This window comes from Hemiscyllium ocellatum, unplaced genomic scaffold, assembly GCF_020745735.1.
Source record: "Hemiscyllium ocellatum isolate sHemOce1 unplaced genomic scaffold, sHemOce1.pat.X.cur. scaffold_2060_pat_ctg1, whole genome shotgun sequence".
NCBI lineage: Eukaryota > Metazoa > Chordata > Chondrichthyes > Orectolobiformes > Hemiscylliidae > Hemiscyllium > Hemiscyllium ocellatum.
In genome coordinates this window covers 55,114-64,227 of record NW_026867960.1, presented here as the reverse complement: position 1 = coordinate 64,227, position 9,114 = coordinate 55,114, and the positions used below count along the sequence as shown (strand labels likewise).

The window sequence follows — 9,114 nt, the reverse complement described above, 5'->3', positions numbered from 1 at the left end:
CAATATGATCGGTCGTTCTCGGATTGTAATGCTACCTCCGGTGTTAGGGTGGAGAACATTCTTTGGGACTCTTATTCTGCAAAACAGACACAGTGACTGAAACTATGCTGCACGGTATGATGTGGAACGTGGCCTGCTCAGCTTTGTGCATTTTCCCTGTAGTCCGGTGTGTTTCATGTTCTGTGTAAACATGAAACTTGTCCTGTTTCGAGCAATGGGTGAAATCATTTAGCAAAGTAAGAAACGAAATTGCAGTAATGTCAAGCAGTTCATGGTTATTTGACCAAATCATAAGCGAACATGTATGCTCACGCACTCACAGATGCATTTGTAGCTGAAAAGAGTCTGAGAAGATAGCCTCAGCTTACCATTGATTTTTATCCGGATTGATGGGCTATCATTATCTGCTGCGAAATTGATATTGTAGCCGGGGACATCCACGCAGCAGTGCGAGTCCGAGAGGGATCATGGAACCCTTTTCACTTGACTTTCCACCTGTTGTTATGCAAGAGCTCAATTGGAAGTGAAAGAAAATGGAGGACGCGAACGGTTGGTAGTGTGGCCGAGCGGTCTAAGGCGCTGGATTTAGGCTCCAGTCTCGAGAGGGGCGTGGGTTCGAATCCCACCACTGCCATTTCTACTGTTCAGTTGCAACGACGCAGCTTATTAAAATGCCGTTTCCATTCCCGCTGTACTTCTGTTCACAAAAGAATTTGATTTGCTTCCCGGGGAATTAAATGTGTAGTGGGAAAGTGCCAAATTGTCTATGCTGTCTTGATCGTGTTCGCCTCCCGCGTGGAAAATTGCAGAACCGCTCTACTGTTGCTTTATGTTCCAAGCATGTTGAGATTTTACTGGAACCGAATGGAGACTGCTATTTCATCGCTGTTGTGAAACAAAGTCCTGCGGTGAGTCGATTCATCGTTACTTGGCTTTCTGGCGAATGGGAAAATCGTTCCGATGAATTTTGATGTCATATGTTATTGAATTTCTCCAATTTCCTTCGTTTCCGTCCGGAGACACCGGAAGGGAAAGGTAATCTAATCGAGACTGTGATTGGTGAAATTCACTTTTTGTGGCCTATTCTTATTATTTTCTTTCTTTCTCTCTTTTCAGCATTGTCTGTGATATGGTGGTGCACTGAGGCTCAAGTATCATTGAAAGAGTAGTTTGGAATTGCCCTGATGTTAGTTGTGAGATTACTTTATGGCTCATGCCCTCGGAGTGTCTCACATTTAGCATTCATGCTCACTGTATCTGAAAATGCATTTGGTTTGCCAGTTTTGTTTGTGTTGCGTGTCAAATGTTTTCTGTTTTGCGATTCGTTCAATACATTACGAATTAACAGGCTTTCTGAGATAATTTCCAGCTGCAAAAACTCCTCAACTGAGAATCTGGGGAAATTTCACAGAGTATGGTCAGTCGGAGCAAAAGTAAGGAAGTCCTTCGTTTCTGCAGTGTTTCACAATACTACCTTTCCAGTGAGCAGTCGAACAGACTAAAGATTGTGCCACAGACTGCGACGGCCATCTCGGCTAAAAAGCTATCCTTTTAAAGCTGGTGTAAGCAACACAACGTTATTGGGCTACACCGGGTGAACACAGATACTTCGGTGTATCTCGTCCATGCATACCACACAGCCAAAATTAAACAACTCCCATGAAACAACGAGCATTTGGAAACAGAAAGGTGAAAGGTAGAATGTCTTCAACTTTCAGTGTCGGATACCACTGAGCTGCAGCAGGGGCGGCTGTGGGCTTGTTTCTGTAGCATAGTGATCAGCACGTTCACCTTCCGCAAGATAGGTTCCCGCGGTCGAAACTGTTTTGTTCTTCATCTGCAACCTTTTACATGGACAAGAACGGAGCTTTCCTGCTTGCTTTCCCATCTGCAAACCTGCCTTCGAATTTGCTTGAACAAATCTGCTCTCGTAGTGAAATGCAATGCATTTCCATTTGATTACTGTGCAGAGCATTGTAAAGATATTCTACAAACTGCTTCTGATCATGTGCCATTCAGTTGGAGAGTGTAGTTACCGATCCTTCCACGAAGAGCAATACTGCATTTGCATTCCTTGCTGAGGCGGCCCGGTTCAAAGACAGGGAAGAAGGTGATGCGCTGGTGTCACAGTGCACCACGGATTCCTGAACTATTCTGTCTGCCAAATGTACCCCAAAGTCGTATCTGAAAGGCCTCATTTGGAAGCTGTCTGTCGTTATTCAAAGTGCGAGAATTGGCACCAGAGGTCCTGAATCATGTTTTGGAGCAGTTCGCACGTTAGCGACTCATTCAATCAGCAACAGCAATGAAAGAAATTGCACTCTCAGAGGAAGCTCTGGACCTGTGCTTTCAAAGCTAGTATTAAGGTGCGCCCCGAGATCTAAGCCATGTTGGAATTTAAACGGAGGAATCGACAAAGAGGCTGCAGAATAACATCGCATCCTTTTGCTTTTCTTTAAATCACTGATGAGCAGGAAAATGTCAACGGGGAGAGCGACTGGGAAAGTGAGGCAGTTGCAGCTCTGGTGAAACTCCTTCTTTTGGAGTCACTCAGCAACAAGAGGCGTGAAGGTGACTCAGGCGTGAGAGCTCTTCACATCGAGAACAAAAAGCAATCAAGTGCAGTTAGCACCTCTCCCGGAGTGGGGTGTGGGGTGAGATAATTAGCTTTTGATTTCAATTACTATGTTCAAAAACTGCCTTTTAAATTGAGGTGAACAGAAACTGCATTTCTAATAAGCACCATGGAATTTAGCAAGATTTATTGAGTCGCTTCTCGTCGATTCCCACGCAGGTTTCCAACTCAGTTGTATCGATGTGGCTCATGTCCAGGTGTGAACATCCCTGCAGCCAATTGCACGGTTTAGGTAAAAGGCAAGGAAAGTGGCATCTCGAACTGGCCCCGAGGTCAGAGCATCCTCACACTGTGATCTGTCGTTCTCGGATTGTAATGCTACCTCCGATTTTAGGCTGGAGAACATTCTTTGGGACTCTTATTCTGCAAAACAGACACAGTGACTGAAACTATGCTGCACCGTATGATGTGGAACACGGCCTGCTCAGCTTTGTGCATTTTCCCTGTAGTCCGGTGTGTTTCATGTTCCGTGTAAACGTGAAAGTTGTCCTGTTTCGAGCAATGGGTGAAATCATTTAGCAAAGTAAGAATCGAAATTGCAGTAATGTCAAGCAGTTCAAGGTTATTTGACCAAATCATAAGCGAACATGTTTGCTCACGCACTCACAGATACATTTGTAGCTGAAAAGAGTCTGAGAAGATAGCCTCAGCTTACCATTGATTTTTATCCGGATTGATGAGCTATCATTATTTGTTGCGGCACATCCAAGCAGCCGTGCGAGTCGGAGAGGGATCATGGAACCCATTTCACGTGACTTTCCATCTGTTGTCATGCAGGAGCTCAATTGGAAATGCAAGAAAATGGGGCAGCAGCGCAGCTGGTACTGTGGCCGAGCGGTCTAAGGCGCTGGATTAAGGCCCCAGTCTCAACAGGGGCGTGGGTTCGAATCCCACCACTGCCATTTCTACTGTTCAGTTGCAGCGACACAGCTTGTTAAAATGCCGTTTCCATTCCCGCTGTACTTCTGTTCACATAAAAATTTGATTTGCTTCCCGGGGAATTAAACGTGTAGTGGGAAAGTGCCAAATTGTCTATGCTGTCTTGATCGTGTTCGCCTCCCGCGTGGAAAATTTCAGAACAGCTCTACTGTTGCTTTATGTTCCAAGCATGTTGAGATTTTACTGGAACCGAATGGAGACTGCTATTTCATCGCTGTTGTGAAACAAAGTCCTGCGGTGAGTCGATTCATCGTTACTTGGCTTTCTGGCGAATGGGAAAATCGTTCCGATGAATTTTGATGTCATATGTTATTGAATTTCTCCAATTTCCTTCGTTTCCGTCCCGGAGACACCGGAAGGGAAAGGTAATCTAATCGAGACTGTGATTGGTGAAATTCACTTTTTGTGGCCTATTCTTATTATGTTCTTTCTTTCTCTCTTTTCAGCATTGTCTGTGATATGGTGGTGCACTGAGGCTCAAGTATCATTGAAAGAGTAGTTTGGAATTGCCCTGATGTTAGTTGTGAGATTACTTTATGGCTCATGCCCTCGGAGTGTCTCACATTTAGCATTCATGCTCACTGTATCTGAAAATGCATTTGGTTTGCCAGTTTTGTTTGTGTTGCGTGTCAAATGTTTTCTGTTTTGCGATTCGTTCAATACATTACGAATTAACAGGCTTTCTGAGATAATTTCCAGCTGCAAAAACTCCTCAACTGAGAATCTGGGAAAATTTCACAGAGTATGGTCAGTCGGAGCAAAAGTAAGGAAGTCCTTCGTTTCTGCAGTGTTTCACAATACTACCTTTCCAGTGAGCAGTCGAACAGACTAAAGATTGTGCCACAGACTGCGACGGCCATTTCGGCTAAAAAGCTATCCTTTTAAAGCTGGTGTAAGCAACACAACGTGTTATGTTCTTTCTTTCTCTCTTTTCAGCATTGTCTGTGATATGGTGGTGCACTGAGGCTCAATATCTCTTGTCCGGTGTGTTTCATGTTCCGTGTAAACGTGAAAGTTGTCCTGTTTCGTGCAATGGGTGAAATCATTTAGCAAAGTAAGAATCGAAATTGCAGTAATGTCAAGCAGTTCATGGTTATTTGACCAAATCATAAGCGAACATGTTTGCTCACGCACTCACAGATACATTTGTAGCTGAAAAGAGTCTGAGAAGATAGCCTCAGCTTACCATTGATTTTTATCCGGATTGATGAGCTATCATTATTTGTTGCGAAATTGATATTGTAGCCGGCACATCCAAGCAGCCGTGCGAGTCGGAGAGGGATCATGGAACCCATTTCACGTGACTTTCCATCTGTTGTCATGCAGGAGCTCAATTGGAAATGCAAGAAAATGGCGCTGCAGCGCAGCTGGTAGTGTGGCCGAGCGGTCTAAGGCGCTGGATTAAGGCTCCAGTCTCGACAGGGGCGTGGGTTCGAATCCCACCACTGCCATTTCTACTGTTCAGTTGCAACGACACAGCTTGTTAAAATGCCGTTTCCATTCCCGCTGTACTTCTGTTCACAAAAAAATTTGATTTGCTTCCCGGGGAATTAAATGTGTAGTGGGAAAGTGCCAAATTGTCTATGCTGTCTTGATCGTGTTCGCTTCCCGCGTGGAAAATTGCAGAACAGCTCTACTGTTGCTTTATGTTCCAAGCATGTTGAGATTTTACTGGAACCGAATGGAGACTGCTATTTCATCGCTGTTGTGAAACAAAGTCCTGCGGTGAGTCGATTCATCGTTACTTGGCTTTCTGGCGAATGGGAAAATCGTTCCGATGAATTTTGTTGTCATATGTTATTGAATTTCTCCAATTTCCTTCGTTTCCGTCCCGGAGACACCGGAAGGGAAAGGTAATCTAATCGAGACTGTGATTGGTGAAATTCACTTTTTGTGGCCTATTCTTATTATGTTCTTTCTTTCTCTCTTTTCAGCATTGTCTGTGATATGGTGGTGCACTGAGGCTCAAGTATCATTGAAAGAGTAGTTTGGAATTGCCCTGATGTTAGTTGTGAGATTACTTTATGGCTCATGCCCTCGGAGTGTCTCACATTTAGCATTCATGCTCACTGTATCTGAAAATGCATTTGGTTTGCCAGTTTTGTTTGTGTTGCGTGTCAAATGTTTTCTGTTTTGCGATTCGTTCAATACATTACGAATTAACAGGCTTTCTGAGATAATTTCCAGCTGCAAAAACTCCTCAACTGAGAATCTGGGAAAATTTCACAGAGTATGGTCAGTCGGAGCAAAAGTAAGGAAGTCCTTCGTTTCTGCAGTGTTTCACAATACTACCTTTCCAGTGAGCAGTCGAACAGACTAAAGATTGTGCCACAGACTGCGACGGCCATTTCTGCTAAAAAGCTATCCTTTTAAAGCTGGTGTAAGCAACACAACGTGTTATGTTCTTTCTTTCTCTCTTTTCAGCATTGTCTGTGATATGGTGGTGCACTGAGGCTCAATATCTCTTGTCCGGTGTGTTTCATGTTCCGTGTAAACGTGAAAGTTGTACTGTTTCGAGCAATGGGTGAAATCATTTAGCAAAGTAAGAATCGAAATTGCAGTAATGTCAAGCAGTTCATGGTTATTTGACCAAATCATAAGCGAACATGTTTGCTCACGCACTCACAGATACATTTGTAGCTGAAAAGAGTCTGAGAAGATAGCCTCAGATTACCATTGATTTTTATCCGGATTGATGAGCTATCATTATTTGTTGCGAAATTGATATTGTAGCCGGCACATCCAAGCAGCCGTGCGAGTCGGAGAGGGATCATGGAACCCATTTCACGTGACTTTCCATCTGTTGTCATGCAGGAGCTCAATTGGAAATGCAAGAAAATGGCGCTGCAGCGCAGCTGGTAGTGTGGCCGAGCGGTCTAAGGCGCTGGATTAAGGCTCCCGTCTCGACAGGGGCGTGGGTTCGAATCCCACCACTGCCATTTCTACTGTTCAGTTGCAACGACATCGCTGGTTAAAATGCCGTTTCCATTCCCGCTGTACTTCTGTTCACAAAAAAATTTGATTTGCTTCCCGGGGAATTAAATGTGTAGTGGGAAAGTGCCAAATTGTCTATGCTGTCTTGATCGTGTTCGCCTCCCGCGTGGAAAATTGCAGAACCGCTCTACTGTTGCTTTATGTTCCAAGCATGTTGAGATTTTACTGGAACCGAATGGAGACTGCTATTTCATCGCTGTTGTGAAACAAAGTCCTGCGGTGAGTCGATTCATCGTTACTTGGCTTTCTGGCGAATGGGAAAATCGTTCCGATGAATTTTGATGTCATATGTTATTGAATTTCTCCAATTTCCTTCGTTTCCGTCCCGGAGACACCGGAAGGGAAAGGTAATCTAATCGAGACTGTGATTGGTGAAATTCACTTTTTGTGGCCTATTCTTATTATGTTCTTTCTTTCTCTCTTTTCAGCATTGTCTGTGATATGGTGGTGCACTGAGGCTCAAGTATCATTGAAAGAGTAGTTTGGAATTGCCCTGATGTTAGTTGTGAGATTACTTTATGGCTCATGCCCTCGGAGTGTCTCACATTTAGCATTCATGCTCACTGTATCTGAAAATGCATTTGGTTTGCCAGTTTTGTTTGTGTTGCGTGTCAAATGTTTTCTGTTTTGCGATTCGTTCAATACATTACGAATTAACAGGCTTTCTGAGATAATTTCCAGCTGCAAAAACTCCTCAACTGAGAATCTGGGAAAATTTCACAGAGTATGGTCAGTCGGAGCAAAAGTAAGGAAGTCCTTCGTTTCTGCAGTATTTCACAATACTACCTTTCCAGTGAGCAGTCGAACAGACTAAAGATTGTGCCACAGACTGCGACGGCCATCTCGGCTAAAAAGTTATCCTTTTAAAGCTGGTGTAAACAACACAACGTTATTGGGCTACACCGGGTGAAAACAGATACTTCGGTGTATCTCGTCCATGCATACCACACAGCCAAAATTAAACAACTCCCACGAAACAACGAGCATTTGGAAACAGAAAGGTGAAAGGTAGAATGTCTTCAACTTTCAGTGTCGGATACCACTGAGCTGCAGCGGGGCGGCTGTGGGCTTGTTTCTGTAGCATATTGATCAGCACGTTCACCTTCCGCAAGATAGGTTCCCGCGGTCGAAACTGTTTTGTTCTTCATCTGCAGCCTTTTGCATGGACAAGAACGGAGCTTTCCTGCTTGCTTTCCCATCTGCAAACCTGCCTTCGAATTTGCTTGAACAAATCTGCTCTCGTAGTGAAATGCAATGCATTTCCATTTGATTACTGTGCAGAGCATTGTAAAGATATTCTACAAACTGCTTCTGATCATGTGCCATTCAGTTGGAGAGTGTACTTACCGATCCTTCCACGAAGAGCAATACTGCATTTGCATTCCTTGCTGAGGCGGCCCGGTTCAAAGACAGGGAAGAAGGTGATGCGCTGGTGTCACAGTGCACCACGGATTCCTGAACTATTCTGTCTGCCAAATGTACCCCAAAGTCGTATCTGAAAGGCCTCATTTGGAAGCTGTCTGTCGTTATTCAAAGTGCGAGAATTGGCACCAGAGGTCCTGAATCATGTTTTGGAGCAGTTCGCACGTTAGCGACTCATTCAATCAGCAACAGCAATGAAAGAAATTGCACTCTCAGAGGAAGCTCTGGACCTGTGCTTTCAAAGCTAGTATTAAGGTGCGCCCCGAGATCTAAGCCATGTTGGAATTTAAACGGAGGAATCGACAAAGAGGCTGCAGAATAACATCGCATCCTTTTGGTTTTCTTTAAATCACTGATGAGCAGGAAAATGTCAACGGGGAGAGCGACTGGGAAAGTGAGGCAGTTGCAGCTCTGGTGAAACTCCTTCTTTTGGAGTCACTCAGCAACAAGAGGCGTGAAGGTGACTCAGGCGTGAGAGCTCTTCACATCGAGAACAAAAAGCAATCAAGTGCAGTTAGCACCTCTCCCGGAGTGGGGGGTGGGGTGAGATAATTAGCTTTTGATTTCAGTTACTATGTTCAAAAACTGCCTTTTAAATTGAGGTGAACAGAAACTGCATTTCTAATAAGCACCATGGAATTTAGCAAGATTTATTGAGTCGCTTCTCGTCGATTCCCACGCAGGTTTCCAACTCAGTTGTATCGATGTGGCTCATGTCCAGGTGTGAACATCCCTGCAGCCAATTGCACGGTTTAGGTAAAAGGCAAGGAAAGTGGCATCTCGAACTGGCCCCGAGGTCAGAGCATCCTCACACTGTGATCTGTCGTTCTCGGATTGTAATGCTACCTCCGCTTTTAGGCTGGAGAACATTCTTTGGGACTCTTATTCTGCAAAACAGACACAGTGACTGAAACTATGCTGCACGGTATGATGTGGAACACGGCCTGCTCAGCTTTGTGCATTTTCCCTGTAGTCCGGTGTGTTTCATGTTCCGTGTAAACGTGAAAGTTGTCCTGTTTCGAGCAATGGGTGAAATCATTTAGCAAAGTAAGAATCGAAATTGCAGTAATGTCAAGCAGTTCATGATTATTTGACCAAATCATAAGCGAACATGTTTGCTCACG

General features: G+C 44.3%; 3 non-coding genes across 3 annotated transcripts; all 3 read left to right on the top strand.

The window, feature by feature from the left end:
- Window positions 1-552: 552 nt before the first annotated feature.
- trnal-uag (transfer RNA leucine (anticodon UAG)) lies at window positions 553-634 on the top strand. The gene has a single exon. It is a non-coding gene; the product is annotated as a tRNA-Leu (tRNA).
- Window positions 635-4,943: 4,309 nt separating this feature from the next.
- On the top strand, window positions 4,944-5,025 carry trnal-aag (transfer RNA leucine (anticodon AAG)). Its single transcript has one exon. It is a non-coding gene; the product is annotated as a tRNA-Leu (tRNA).
- A 1,406-nt stretch (window positions 5,026-6,431) lies between these two features.
- Window positions 6,432-6,513, top strand: trnal-aag (transfer RNA leucine (anticodon AAG)). Its single transcript has one exon. It is a non-coding gene; the product is annotated as a tRNA-Leu (tRNA).
- Window positions 6,514-9,114: the final 2,601 nt, after the last annotated feature.